The sequence below is a fragment of the Eublepharis macularius genome, chromosome 18, assembly GCF_028583425.1.
Source record: "Eublepharis macularius isolate TG4126 chromosome 18, MPM_Emac_v1.0, whole genome shotgun sequence".
Taxonomy (NCBI): domain Eukaryota; kingdom Metazoa; phylum Chordata; class Lepidosauria; order Squamata; family Eublepharidae; genus Eublepharis; species Eublepharis macularius.
The window spans coordinates 19440871-19456356 of record NC_072807.1 but is presented as its reverse complement, the minus strand read 5'-3'; positions in this window follow the sequence as shown (position 1 = coordinate 19456356).

The window sequence follows — 15486 nt, the reverse complement described above, 5'->3', positions numbered from 1 at the left end:
ATTGCAAATATTAATCGGTGTTTACATTCCAGTGACAGATCATAGCAAGCACTACATCTTACTTGTCACTAAGGCGGTAAAGTCGTGTCTGTGCTGTGTCATGTTAGATTGCAGTGGATGGCTTGCAGGATAAAATGTTCCCCTGTTGAGGAAATGCCCTGCACATAGAAAACTAGCATGTAAAGAAGAAGGCTAAGCAGGCATATTTCTTCCTGACATGGTGAGCTTTCTACATTGAGGGAAAATTGTACTGGAAGAACATGCACCTTCGTGATTTTTCACCTCTAGGCCTATGCGGCAGTGTGAACATTGGCTCTGTTTGTGTGTGTGTGTGGGGGGGGGAAGTGCCATCAAGTCACAGTTGACTCATGGAAACCCGTAGGGGTTTCAAGGCAAGTGCTGAACAGAGGTAGTTTGTGATTGCCTGCCTCAGGTTAGTGACCCTGATCTTTCATAGCAGTCTCTTGTCTAAATACTAACAAGGGCTGAGCCTGCTTATCTTCCAGGTTCTAATGAGCTCAGAGTAGCTTGGGCCATCTAGGTCAAGGCAGGATCTACTTGGCTTGCAATAAACATCTGCAGAGGAAAGTGCTGTGTTTGTGGGCAAAGTGAGGGCCAAGCTACACATGACGAATGACACTTGAACGGCAAGTGTATTTCTCCCTGTTCACTTGCCCTCCACTCAATCCACTTGCCGTTCAAGTGTCATTCGTCATGTGTAGCTTGGCCCTGAGTTAGGAACCTGGGCATTTATATTTTTGCCCTCCTTCCATCCCAAATGGAGAATCATTGTTCTCCCCTTCCTCCATTTTCTCCTCACAACAACCACCTTGTGAGGTAGGTTAGGCTGAGAGTGACTTGCCCAAGGTTGCCCACCCAGCTTTCATATTCCAGTCTTGGCCTCACAGATTTAGGGATGCCAACTCTTCCTCGGGAAATTCCTGGAGATTTGGGGGTGGAGCATGTGGCAGAATCTCAGCAGGGTCTTATGCTATCAAGTCTGCACTAGACATGAGCACGAACATAAAAAAAAACCTGAACACCCTGTTCATCATTCGGTGCCATCCACAAACAACAAACAACAAACATGGACGAACATGGACTGTTCCCAGACATGTTCATTGTTTGTTGTTCGTGGGAGCCAGAACCCCCCCACCCCACTTAGCCCCCCTCCCCTCAAACCCACTTACCTGGCCCTGGAGATCGCCCAGTGTATGTTTTCCCAGTTGCCTGCCAGTGGTGGGTAATTGCTGGGGGATTACCATCTCCTGCTGATGGCCAGTAATCGGTGAGCAGCCAGGCAAACCCCTGGGAGATTGCCCACCATCAGTGGGCAACTGGTAAGCCTATCTATTCTGTATGTTCTGAGTTTATCTCTTCTGTATTAGGTTGTTGACTCAGTCCAGAACAAAAGTTATGACAGGAGTCTGCAGTCCTTTAGAACCTGTAGGCACTTTTGGAATTCTTACACAGGGTAACAACAACAACAACATTCGACTTATATACCACCCTTTAGGATGACTTAACACCCACTCAGAGTGGTTTACAAAGTATGCTATTATGATCCCAACAACAAAACACCCTTTGAGGTGGGTGGGTCTGAGAGAGCTCCAGAGAGCTGTGACTGACCCAAGGTTACCCAGCTGGCTTCAAGTGAAGGAGTGAGGAATCAAACCCAGTTCTCCAGATTAGAGTTCTGCACTCTTAACCAGTACACCAAACTGGCTGTCAGTGGGTAGTGGGTACAATCACAAAATGGCTGCATGGCAGGCAGAGCCAACCACAAAATGGCTGCTACAGGAGGTGGCACCCCATACTCAGGGGAAGCCAAAGGGCAAGGGAGAAAAGGGATATTTTTAAAGAATACACTGGGAAAGAGCAGTGAAAGAGAGTATAACTAAGTCTGTGGTGGCAGCTGCTGCTGAAACATTATTTTAATCTAACCAGACAAACAGGTCTCCAGTATCCAGTCAGAACTGGGCAAGTGCCCAGTCTAGCCCCACCCACATTGTACAAAAACTTGGTAGGTGCCAGCAAAGCTGTCAGCAAGTGCTACAGCACCCACAGGCACCATGTTGGGGACCCCTAGTTTATGCAGATGGACTTCTTGATACTGGCCCTTTGTTGATCTCTTGATCTGAATGTTGGCATCTTTAATTGTGGCTCTTTAATTGTAAAAAGTTCCACACTAGGTTTGCAACCCCCCGCCCAGAGTGGGGGATCCCCTGTCCCCACTTGCTGTCCCATGATCCTGCTCACCTGGCCAGCAGGAAAGGGAGTATGGGCGTGAGGAAAAGCGCATGCACATGCTCCCCCTCCACAGCGGAATCTTGGAGCTCGCTGATTGAAAAGCATGCCTTTGAAGGCAGTTTTCAGTTTGAGCATGCATGCAAGCACTGTGGTGCCTTCCTTCGTCCCATTGGAAAATGAGCAGGATGGTCTCCTTCCTGCATCCTGCTCATTTCCCAATGGGATGAAAATGCTGCAGGGGCAGTTTTCAGTCAGCAACCACTGGGATTCCTCTGCTCCCACACTTCTCCACTGCAGGGGAATCCCGGTGCTCACGGGAGGTAAGTTCCCCCTACCCCCTGCACCCCCACTTAGGCCTCTAAGGCCCCTGGCAACCTTATTGCAGACCCAGGGCGACTGTTTCTTTTGTTTGTTCAACCAGATCCCATAAATATTTTTTTAAAGAAAATGCAAGTGAGAGAGAGAGAGAGAGAGAGAGAGATTAATATTACTGAAACATAACAGAAGGAATTTAAAAATGATGCTGATAATTCTGTTTCCTTTAAACACATTTCACAGACTGGTCCCACCAGGATTGCAGGAGCAAAAGATATATCAAGGAGTTTGTTTTCACGTAATAAAAATTGCTGTTTAAAGTTTCTGTTGACGTTGCAGCCTTTTATAAGGTATGGTTTGGTGTGCCTGAAATGGCTTTGCCTGCATTTACACCACAGATAAACCACATACAGAATCTTGGATGATGTCCCAATTTGAGTGCAGGAGATATTTATAACTTCACATCCGAAAGGAAGAGACAAAAAGGAACCAACGGCGTTCCTGACACCATGAGGCCAGGACTGTGTAACGTTACGCTAGTCCAAATTACATAATGATGTGTGCTAAAGAGGGAAATCGCCTGCCAGCTCTGGAACTTTGCCATGCTGGAAATCCACTGCAATGAATGAATCTGCTTTGGCAGAGCGGTCACGTTGACTTAGTCGGACTTCATTTTCAACACCCGGACATCTTGATAAGCAGACGCTTCTTCTGACAGAAAAACTGTGGAAGCAATCCAGGTCCATTAGAATCAAGTGGACTTTCTTGCCTCAGACCTTTGGTGGAATCATGGATATAAATGCTGGGCCAAAATCAAAGTTGGTTAGTTTGAAACAGGTTTATCCTTCTTCTCCACCATTTATATAGTAGTTTATAAAATCCATCTGAACATATAATAAATCAGTAGCACAGGCATATATTGATGTAACAACAACAACATTTGATTTATATACCGCCCTTCAAGACACCTTAATGCCCACTCAGAGTGGTTTACAAAGTATGTCATTATTATCCCCACAACAAAACACCCTGTGAGGTGGGTGAGGCTAAGAGAGCTCTGAGAGTCGAACCACACGATACGAATTACACGAGACCGAGCGACTGTCAGGAGTCCTGTCTTACCCCAAATGCCCGTGTCCAGCATTCTATCGATGAGCACATGTCCTGGTCCAGGCACGCTTTCAAAATTTTCTGCTCCAGTGTAGCTGCAACGGCGTGTGTATGCGGTTGCAATCAATAAGTCGGCAATGCAGAGCGTCCTTATTTCCTATATCTTCCGCTTCCTATCTGTGCAAAGTGGAGATGCAAGATGAGATATCTCGGAGGTACTCGGAGAAAACCTGTGCCACTGTGAACACGGGTTTGATGGAGGTCCTGCAGTCCTGGCGCGTGTAGTTGAAAACAATGTTGGAACATGTGTAAGTAAGTTTTCATGTCATTCATGTGTAATTTGTATCGTGTGGTTTGGCTCTGAGAGAGCCATAACTAGCCCGAGGTCACCCAGCTGGCTTCAATTGGAAGAGTGAGGAATCAAACCCGGCTCTCCAGATTAGACCCGCACTCTTAACCACTACACCAAACTGGCTCTCACACCAAACTGGCTGGTAGGCAGGTGTTTTGGTGTCCTCTCCTTGGTTCTCAAGGTCTTCTTACCATTCCTATTGTTTCAGCTTTCAGGATGTGGGGGGTGACTATGAAGTAAAAGCACCCCACCCCATTAGGATGAAGAAGAAGGTCCTCTGCTGGACTGAGGAACAGCTTCAAGGGACCTCATGGAAGATAATATGCATCTCAAATTGTGGGGAGAGTGACTCTCACAGCCAAATGTCAGCTCTTTGTGCCACATGACCAGAAAAGGGAGCTGTTTATGTGCTGCCCTCATAAACACATGCAGTTGCCTTATACTGGGTCAGACCATTGGTCTGTCATGGTCAGAAATGTTTATTCTGACTAGCACAAGTTCTTCAGGTTAGAGTTGCCAATGGGATCTTGGGTTAGGGTTAACTCCAGCCACCAGCCTCTTTCACCGCTGCCACTTGGAGCAGCAGGAGAAAAATAAATTACAAAATTGCTGTCAGGCTGATGGTGTGACATATCTTCTGGGGAAAACCCAGAAGTGATTTCATTCCTCTCTGGGAATTGCAGAAATCTCTATGGTTTTACCATACAGTTTCTGGTGATTACTAGAGAGGCATGATACCACTTCCAGGTTTTGCCCAGAAGTGACATTGTTCCATCATTGATGTCGCTCATGTCCTCATCTCTCCTGGCACTGCTGCTGTGCCTGGCACCCCTATTTCAGGAGGAGGCCTTTCAAAATATTTACTCTCCAGCCTATTTTAATTGGAGAACTGAAGACTGAAATGGAGACATTCTGCATGCCAAACAGATGCTCTACCACTGAGTCATAGCTCCTCTCTAAACTTCTCCCTCCATGGTCCCGACCTTGTTACGGCACAGGGATTTGCATTTGCTGGAGGCAAACCACATTACTATCTCTATTTTACTTTGTACTTTCAGCCTCTAATCCAATGGTACTCTCTCCACAGCTCATGCAGATCCATGTTCTCAATTACTTCCATAGCTGGCATGAAGACTGCTCTTCAGTGAGTCTCACAGCTTAGCTGTTCAGTTCATGGTAGGAACCACGTGTCAATCACAAGCCCAACCAGGGAAGGACTTTGACCACTTTCCTGAAACACAGAAAGGTGCCATATTGGGGCACTGTGCCCAGAAGAGCCGTAAGTGGCATGTCAAAGAACCGCATGTGTCTCTTGAGCCACTGAATATTACAACCTACTTTTTCCTCATGTACATCTCTCCCCTTCCTCATTTAGGAGCGAGAGCCTCCTCTACCTATACCAGACGGTTGCTTGGGCACAGCAATTTCCTCACAATTAAAGGCCAATTGTCAAGAAGTGTCACCATTTCTTTTGCCATAGGTCCAGAGACAGAACACTTCAGGCAAAAACTCTAGGACAAACCCATTCACAGTGACCAGATTCGAAACTAACAGCAATCCATTTTCCCATTTTGATTTGGTTTGAAACTTCTGTTTCTCTGTTCCATCCAGATTATGTAGTAAATACTGTTTAGAACACAAACGGTGACAAACCGGCCTTCTTTTGCTGGGGATAGACAAACCAATGATGTAATCTAATTTAGATATTTATACCCCATTTTTCTGCCAAGTGGTAACCCCAAAGCAGCTTACAAACATTGTTTTCTTTGCCTCCATTTTATCATCACAACAGCCCTGTGAGGTAGATTAGCCTAAGAGTGATTGACCCAAGGCTACCAATTGAGTTTCCATGGCAGAATTGGGAATCAAATCTGGGTCTCCCAAATTCTAGTCTGACACTAACCCTGCAGTGTATGCCTGTCTGGAAAAAGGAAAGACAGGGAGGATCACATATGAGATTAGTATGGTGTAGTGGTTAGAGTGTCAGACTAGGATTTGAGAGACCCAGGCTCAAATTCCCACTCTGCCATGGAAGTTTACTGAGAGACCTTGGACCAGCCATACACTCTCAGCCTATCCTACCTCACAGGGTTATTGTGAGCATAAAATGGAGGAGAGGAGAATGATGTTAGCTGCTTTGGGTCCCCATTGGTGAGAGAGAGGGGGTAAAAGTAAAGTAAAATAAATAAAATAAAAATTACATGGAACGTGAACACAGCTAAATGCATGTTTTTGGAACTGATGGCTAGGGCCCTCCAAATTCCTGAAAATACAATTAGCAGTTTTGTCTTGGGAATATTACTGCCTTGTCCTATCAAAGACTTTTGAGTTGTTTTCCTGTTCTTTCCCAAGCAAGATTTGCTCTAGAATTATCTCACTGGACTGCAGCCATCCCAGCTATCTTGGACAAGAGGTCCGGTACCTTGACTGGAACGTACAGAAGATTCCCCTTTCATCTTCATAATAAAGCTGCATTTCTTTCCTGTCTCAGCCTTGACAGGCCACGAGGGAAATAGCATAGATGGATATGGAGGAAAAATTGATTACCACCTAATGAAATGTAAGTTAGCCATTTCTACCCTAGGAGTTAACAGGGTAAACCATCTTCTTTTGGTATACTGAAGTGCAACCAAGAAAGAATCAGGAGAAGAAATTAATATTCGACAATACATAGAAATTAATATTTGCTAGCAGTAATCCATATTGGGCAAGAATAAACTACTCTTATTAGGTGGGTATCCCCCCCCCACATTCATTTCTCCAAAATTGAGTCTAGCCTGTGTATATTGTGTGTTCCTGTCTGAATAACGTTGCCCCAAAACAGACTGGAAGCAATACATTTTTGAACTAAACTGTTTTATTATCCCTCTCCCTCTTGGGCCCATGTTCTACAGAGACCAGGCCAAATTGGCAGTCATTTTCAAAGCGTTTGGCAGCCCTGTGATACCTAAGAGTTTTGGAAGCTGACATCTTCTCTCAAGTGCTCTATGCAAGGGTCACTGGAAGACCGGACTCTCAGGCCCAGTTTACTCAGCCTATGTCACAAGTCAGGACCAATATAAATTAAAATCCAAAAGCCATACTGCGAAGGCATTCTTTGCTCCCTTGAGATAGCGTGTGAATCACACACACACACCCCACACACAAATATACACACACATTTTCCTCTCAGCAGCTTCCTAGGTTTTCTCTTTTTAACCTCTACCAGAGGTAATATATTTATGGGTGAGGGAAAAAATAATAATAACAATTTGGGAAGAGTTAAGTCATCTTTTTCTTCCTCTCCTGCGCCTAATTTTTAATACTTTTTAAAACTTGTTGACAGTTGAGACACTCTGGCAAAAATGATAATAACGCGAGAAGCCACTGATCACCTTCAAACAATAGTCCAATGACAGAGTTTGCACTGACTGGAAAAAATGGAAGCAAAAATGGATAGTGACAGTTCTGGGAGAAACAAGGGTGAAATTGGATCCTAAGTTATAAAAGATAGGCTAACCCAATAGCCCCATGCCACTATGATGATATTAATATTGTTCAAAAATATCAACTTTAAAAAAAAATAGAATAGTGTGATTGGCAGCATACTGTATATTTTACATCTACGGAAAGAAATTCTTCCTTGTGCAGTACATTTCTTTGAGCTAGCAACTGAGTTCTGAGAAGACATCCCCTTTGCCTGCACACTCAGGGCCAAGCTACACATGACGAATGACACTTGAACGGCAAGTGGATTGAGTGGAGGGCAAGTGAACAGGGAGAAATACACTTGCTGTTCAAGTGTCATTCGTCATGTGTAGCTTGGCCCACAGTCCTCCTCGGCTGATATAGAGTTGCCAACCTCCAGGTGGTATCTTTTTTTCAAAACACTTATTAAAATTGATTTTAAGTTCTTATAAACAATGATACCATTAAAGATAACATTAAAGATAACAATAAAATCAGCTGCTGCAAGGTACAATATTGACATTCCTAAGTTATATGTCTGTTGAGTCAATAACTCAGGTTATCTGCATGGATTCTTTTGATGTTACACAAGATTGAAAGCTTTATTTTGTTGTTGATTGTTCAGGAGGATAAGATGTATCATGATGAACCAAACAATTGAATAAGTTGCTTGCACGTGGCATTTTTTATTCTGTGAGGCCCTACTAAGAAGGATGTATAGTCATGAGTGTTCATAAATTTGAAATTTTCATAACATCATGGTTTGGTACACTGGATTTTTTTGGTTGTATGTTGTTCATGGCTATATGTTCAATGAAGGGGAGCCATTTTTCTCTAAAATCTGTTGTTCTCGGGTATATTTCAGCTTGAAGGAGGTCATCTGTGATTTTTTCTATAAAGTACTGGTCCCATAACTTAGAGTACCAATTTGCTAGTGTAGGAGGTTTCTGTGATTTCCGCTTTGACGCTGTTGCAGTTTTCACTGCCACTAAGAAGATCCTTATGAGTAGAGATGGGCACGAACTGAAATACGAACCAAAATTAAGCACGAACCAGGCCGGTTCATGGTTCGCGAACCACAGTTCGTCAGATCTCATTTCTGATGAACCGCCACGAACCTCTAGGCTGGTTCATTTGGTTCATTTTTTGGTTCTTCGCTGCAGACAGCCTGGTGCCAATCAATCAATTTCCTAAGTAACAGGGGATGGACTTCCTGCAGACCTTCTGCTGACACCCAAGTGAACTTCTACTGGCCCGGAAGTTACCTTCTGCTGACCTGGAAGTGATGATTTTCTGACCTCGATGTGCCGTTTTCATGAACCAAATGAACCGGTTCGCGAACCCGTGGCAGGTTTGTGAAAGTTCGTGGTTCGTAGTTTGTGAAATTTGATGAACCACGAACCACATGGTTCGTTTTTTTCCTGGTTCGTGCCCATCTCTACTCATGAGATCATGCCTGATATGTGGTATGGTTGAGTTCTGCCATTGATCCAGAAAGATTATTTCAAGTCTTATTGTGAGCGTATAGCCAGTTATGTGGGTTATTTGTTCCAAGATTTCTTTCCAGAATTTTTCACTGTGTTTGCACTTAGACTCCAGGGGGTATCTGAAGCTCTCCCCAAATTGCAATTGTTCTCCAGACCATAGAAATCAGTCCCACTGGAGAAAATGGCTGTTTTGGAGGGTTGACTCTCCCCAAACTCTGTTCTCCCCAAGCTCCACCTCCAAATCTTGAGGAAATTTCCAACATGAATTTGGTAATGCTACTGATTTAGCAGCATAGTACTTACTGGGAAAAGTACCACTGAAAAGGGAAATGCTGGTTAATGTGGGGGTGTTGCTTTTTAGTTATTATTTATTTACTTCATTTGCTTCTCTACTAACCTTCTCTACTGCCAATATTGCCAGTCTGCCTCCGCAGCTCATACACTGGCACAGACTGGCAGAGTAATTGGCACCATGAAATATACCTGTATGGATAGCAGTTGTTGAGTATACCCCTCCAAGTGCCCATGTAAAGTACCCATGCATACCACAATTTGTGGGACATATTTGATGCTTGGACATTGTTCCAAAGAATCAACCATTTTGACTGAAGCCCCTTGGTAAGAGCAGATATGAAAGTATGCAGATAGGGGAACCCCACAAACAGGATTTCAAGGGGTATTGGGGGCTGCACATGAATTTGTAATTTTGATGTTAAGGAGAAAGAAAGGCATGCCTAAATTTAGCATCACCAGTTTGATTCACACAAGGGTAGAAGCAAAATTGGAAATGGGATTTGGGGATCAAAAATAACAAGGTTGAGAAATTCAGAATCAACTCTAATTTGTAGCTGAACATCAGTGTTCTTCTATCAGGTCCCTCCCTATACCCTCCCCTAGCAGGATGGGTGGGGGGGAGACCTGGCACTTACTTTGTGTCTTGCACATGCTTGCATTTGCGTGATAATGTCACTTCTGGGAAGTGATGTCATCAGGCTGGCCATGGCAATGCTCCTGAGCTTTGTGTGGGGCTAATTGTAGTCCATTTGGAGTCAAAATTGGCCCCAGGAAAGCACTGGAGCACACCATTCAGGGACATCATTGTGCCTCACTGGGAGTGCACTTCCTTGGGTGATCTTTAGGGGGCTTCCACTTCCCATCAATCACCTTCAATTGGTGGGCAACAGGGCAAAGCCCCAGGAGATTGCCCACCACTGGCGGGCAATTGGGAAGCTTATCTATCACTATGAGGTGGTTTGGAGGGAGATAAATGAAAATTGTATGGTTCAAAATGTGTAACTGAGAGCAGAACCACAAGTGACAAAAGGCACAGATTGGACACTTGTCAGCTTCCCTCAAGTTTTGATGGGAAATGTAGGCAGCTTGGCGGAATGTTGGACAAGTGACAGTTGAAAAGTCCATTGGACAGCGGTCAGAAAGCCAAGCTGCAAGACCAGGATGCCTACATTTCCCATCAAAACTTGAGGGAAGCTGACAAGCATCCAATCTGTGCCTTTTGTCACTTGTGGTTCTGCTCTGAGAGGTGAAAGAGAGGTAAATAATATCAGAACCTCAGAAACAGTTCAGAACTACCTCCTGATATGTTTTAATTTGGCCAAGCTCAGCTCCAAGTGTACTTGGACCTTTTAAGAGGGTTCAATAAAAGCAACATTTCCTTTTGAGAGAGACCTCATCTAAGGGGCGCAATTGAGCCCTCATTAAAGCATAGCTTGGGCATTCCGTAACAGAATTGCTGCAATGATTCCTCACAAAATTCTTCCTTCTTCCTAGTGCCCTACAGTCAGCTGAGCTGTGCCTGCCTTCTTCAAGCCACATTTTTGTTTTGCAAGTACAAATAACCGACAACAGAGATTAGACGCCTCCTCCTCGCTGTTTTTAGCTTCCTTGCTAGAATCTCAAAAACGGGTCTCCATTTTCCGGGACACCTTGAAACTTGACTTAAAAGAAGAAGCATGGGGTAAAATATCCAGCTCTTTACAAACAAGAGACCCTAAAGAACACACACTGGCCTCGTTCTCAAAATGTGATAAAGTAATCTAAAGCAAGGCCCAGCCTGCCAGTTGAGGCCTAAAGGGATTTGATTCAGTGTCAAAACCTTTGCCTCACGAGGTCACTCTCTCTTCTTGCATTTCTTATAACAAAAGCAGAAGGGTTTTTTTTATTATTATTCTCTCCCTCCCTCCATTGCCTCCCCCCATCCCAGTCTTGTGAATTCATCAACGGTTGTTTGTTGAGCGCTGTGCCTTTTATTTCAGTCTCCTGAAATATTTTCATTAGACGGAGGCTTCTGAAGTAGGCCGGGCCTATGTGAGTAAAGAAAAATCGTCAAGTCTCTCCAGAAAGTTGGCTGATTGAAATCAGCCCTATGTCAGGGGCTGTCATATCTCAGAAAAGACATAAAACACGCAGAAACATCAATAAGCAACAAGCCTCTGACAGCTCGGAGACATTCCAGCTGACGAGAAGAGAAAGGGGGTAAGGTTAGGGCTCTTGGGGAATATTTAAAATGCCTAACAGCCCGTTGAAGTGTTGGCAGGCATCAGGGAGCCCCAGAAAAGACAAGATAAAGTCTATCAGGTTATCACCTGGTTCAAGACAGATCCCTCAAAGCAAGACCACGAAAATGAGACAATGGCACCCTGGCCTTTCTCCCCTCCCCTCTCCTCTCCTTCCCGTCAGGAAACAAAATTATTTATTTTATTATTTATTTCAAAAATGTAGCTAAGGAACAGGCTGCGTTTACACCAAGGTTACCCAGACAACGTTTGCATGCAAGGTTTTTTTTTAAAAAAAAAACGAACAAAATGTAAGACAGAAGGAGAGAGAGAGAAAAATTCAGCGAGAAATGTGCTTCCAGCTACCATGTACAGAAATCAAAAAGGATTAACAAGGGTTTTTTTTATTTAATTTCCTGTACACCAGCAGCTTTTGTTAAAAGATCAGAGATATTGCTATTTATTGAATTTTTAATATGATCTTTATTAAAAGGCAGCACACATGTTTAGTTCCTCTCTCTCCCTCTCTCTCTCTTTTAAAACATGCATAGATATAACAATCAAAGCTTAGGCATGAACTACGCTGGTTTGATTTCATTCTCTTTACAATGTTATGATTATTCGGTTACTTATTTTGTTCCCTTTTTAAAAAAATAAAATAAAAATGTCTTGCGGATAAATGATCTTGTGATTAACGCAAGTCTATTTCGTGGAATAAACAAAGGCTGTTGAGCTCGACCCCTGCCTTTGGGCCTCAGGGCTGGCATCAGAGGTTGGCACAACTGGGTAACTGCTAAGACCCAAGGGCCAGGAGAGGGCGTGCTGTCATCTGAAGACACCGAGCCAATCTAATGTCTGGTGGCAGTGGGAGAAGCAGAGTGCAAAAGGATTGCAGAAATGAAGAGTTCCTCCAGTGGTCTCCTCTGACAGCACCTTTGGAAAAGAGAGAGTGCAGAGAGAGTCGTAGTTTTGCTCCGTGTGGGCTAGCTGCAATTGGGATTAGGAAAGGGCAACGGAATGCGGAGGGGGGGGGGAGGTAACAACAACTAAAAGACAGGGTTACCAACTTCATTGGGGGACCACCTGGAGTTCTCCCAGGATTACAAATGAACTCTAGATTACAGAGATCTGTTTCCTTGAAGGAAATGGCAGCTTTGAAAGGCAGGCCTTATGGCATCACATTGTTGCTGAATTCCCTCCCCTCTCCAAACTCTACCTTCCCCAGCACTACCCCGAAATCTCCAGGACAAGGGAGACGTTGTAGATGGGGCCACATGCTTGCCAACCATCTGTAGCCAGTGATTCTGGAGCCCCATCCTTGATTTCTGACCAGGCCCCCAAAATCACTTCCCCGTTCTCAGGTGTCTCCCATCACATATGATCTGACCCTTTTAACTGGAGATGAGACAGACTGAAACTGGCTGCTCTCCCACAAAGCTATGGACCTACCCTGATGTCTAACAACACTCACCCTCACAATTTGAAATCTCAGACTCTCTGAGGATCCATTATACATGGCTTACACATCTTGTTTGGGTAAGTGAGAGCCAAGCTACAAGTGATGCCTAACAAAGGTTGGACACTTGTCAGCTTCCTTCAAGTTTTAATGGGAAATGTAGGCATCCTGGTCTTGCAGCTGTAATGGAGAGCCAAGCTGTAAAACCAGGATGCCTACATTTCCCATCAAAACTTGAGGGAAGCTGACAAGTGTCCAACCTGTGTCAGGCGTCACTTGTAGCTTGGCTCTGAGTCATCTGTGGTGCATGTCTGCATTGGTACTAGCTAACTACTTTGACAATAGTAGGTCTCAAGTTCCCTGCCCTATCTGGACAGCAAGGCTGAATATAAATAAATAAATAAATAAATAAATAAATAAATAAATAAATAAATAGATGTTAATCTGATCTTTAGGCTGCAAGGAGTTATGGCGAATAAACTAGGATGCCGCATTAAAGCTCCTTCTGCACTGGGGACATAACTCCTCACTTTCCCTGAAGTCAAGCAGAAAGCCACAGGATCAGCTTGTATATGGCCATTCACCCCTCTCTAAAACTCTATATTAAAATATTTATTTTTGATACCAAGTTATTTAGCCCCCTATACAATATTCCCACCTGTGCCAAAGCAAAAATAATAAAAAGAGAATGTCTCCTTGTGCTTCCAAACCAATGATTCATTGATTCTGTGCTGGACTTTTTTAAAAAAATGGGAAAAAAGAGGTGAACGGGAAGCGGGGAAGAATGGAGAAGGGAGTGGGAGTGGCTGGCTAGACAAGAGCAGCCAATCACAATGCAGTGAGCTGGCAGGGGGCTGGAGAGGGGGACGAGGGTGCAACACTACAAATGGAATAAAGGGTCTGCATGGGGAAACAGCCTACCAAAAATGATTTTTTTTTTAAAGCCAGGGTATAAGAAGAACTCCCAGGAAAGCTGGGTGAAAGCTGCATAGTGGTTGGAGTGGCTACTCATGGCTGCAAATCTGGTGCAAATGGTCATGAAAAAAACACTGCAGTATGGGAAGTAAACTGGCAAAATTGACCAGTGCAGTCTTGCCTTAAATTACAAATTGGTTGCTGCCAATAATGGCTGACCCCTTACATTTTGAATTATTGCTCTTCATTAACACAGCATAAAGATAGAAACAGCCCAGTCGGATTAATGTTCTCTCCTGCCCCCTTTCCCCCATTAGAGACTAGAGTCACTTATTAATGTCAGGATGCTACCCCTGTCTCTGGTGACCTGTGACGTAAGGCATTTGGACATCCTCAGCAGCATATGTATCCCTTTTCACACTCAGTGCTACACCAATCTCTCTGCTACCTCACCTCATCTCTACCTCAACCAGAAATTCCCTGTTCAAAGCCACAAATATAATCACCAATTGCCTCCCAAATTATGAGTTCCCAAACCATCTGATGATACATCTAAGAGGCCCTTTTGAGCCTCTGAGGGGACCAGAGAAATACCTGAAGGCAAATGAAGGATCATGTCTCCCAATACACTCCTGCTTGCCAATGAGGGCACTTTCTGACAAGTCCATCCAGGGAAGGTTGTCAGCACATGGTGAGATGGGGCAGCTGCCAGGGGCTGTGGCTTCCGGTGGTGCCCACAGCTGCTGACTCTCTATTCATGCATCTCTTCTGATGTGTGTATTCACACCCTTTGCACCTCTTGGGAGTGCTTTGTCACCTCTGCTCCTAAGATGATGCAAACCAGCTGCATATGCTACCTAGTGCTGCTGGAGAAGGGCATGTGGGTAATGCATAAAGCTTCAGCATTCCTGGTGGCCATGGCAGTGCCACTCTAAGCTGCCTTCACCACCAAGCACCACTGTGGAAAGGGCACACAGGAAGTGTGGGCAGCTGTGACTAGAGGTGGGCACGATAAAAAAAAATAATAACTATCCAGCTGATAGTGGATCGGCACTGGCGATGATCCCGAATTAACGATCCACACCGATCATCTTCCGTTCCCGATCCGTGGATCGTGGAGGCCAAAGCGGGGCGCGCTGCTATTCCCAGCTATGTGGGAAGGTGGGTGGTGGTGGCGGCCGCCGGGTCCAGCGGGCACGGGGAGACAGCGATGAGCCGCCTCCCCTCAGGGGGCAGGGGGTCTGGCTGCTTGCCGGCGGCACCCCCCATGTGCCCGCCCGCCAGGCCGAAGAGGAGTGCACTGGTAGTCCAGGCAAGAAAAGAATGGTGGGTGATGACTGCAGCATCTGTGTTTGTGTTTGGCCGTCTGTGTTTGGCCGTCAAAGCTGCCTATCAGGGTTTGCAAGGATGAGATTAGAGTGCCCATGGCTACAGAACACCCCCTTCCCCCTCCCTCCCTAGGGTGTCTTCTCCCAGCTGGTGACTGCTTTGCTGCTCCGTGGTTGGAAGGAAGCCCTGCTGATCAAGGAAAGCTGGGCTTCCATTTGGGTTTCTAGGGCGACAGAAGGAGGGCAAACACAGCTCAGGCATTCCCCTGGCTCCGTTGCCAGGGGAATAGATTGCTGGCACCTGAGTGTCTGG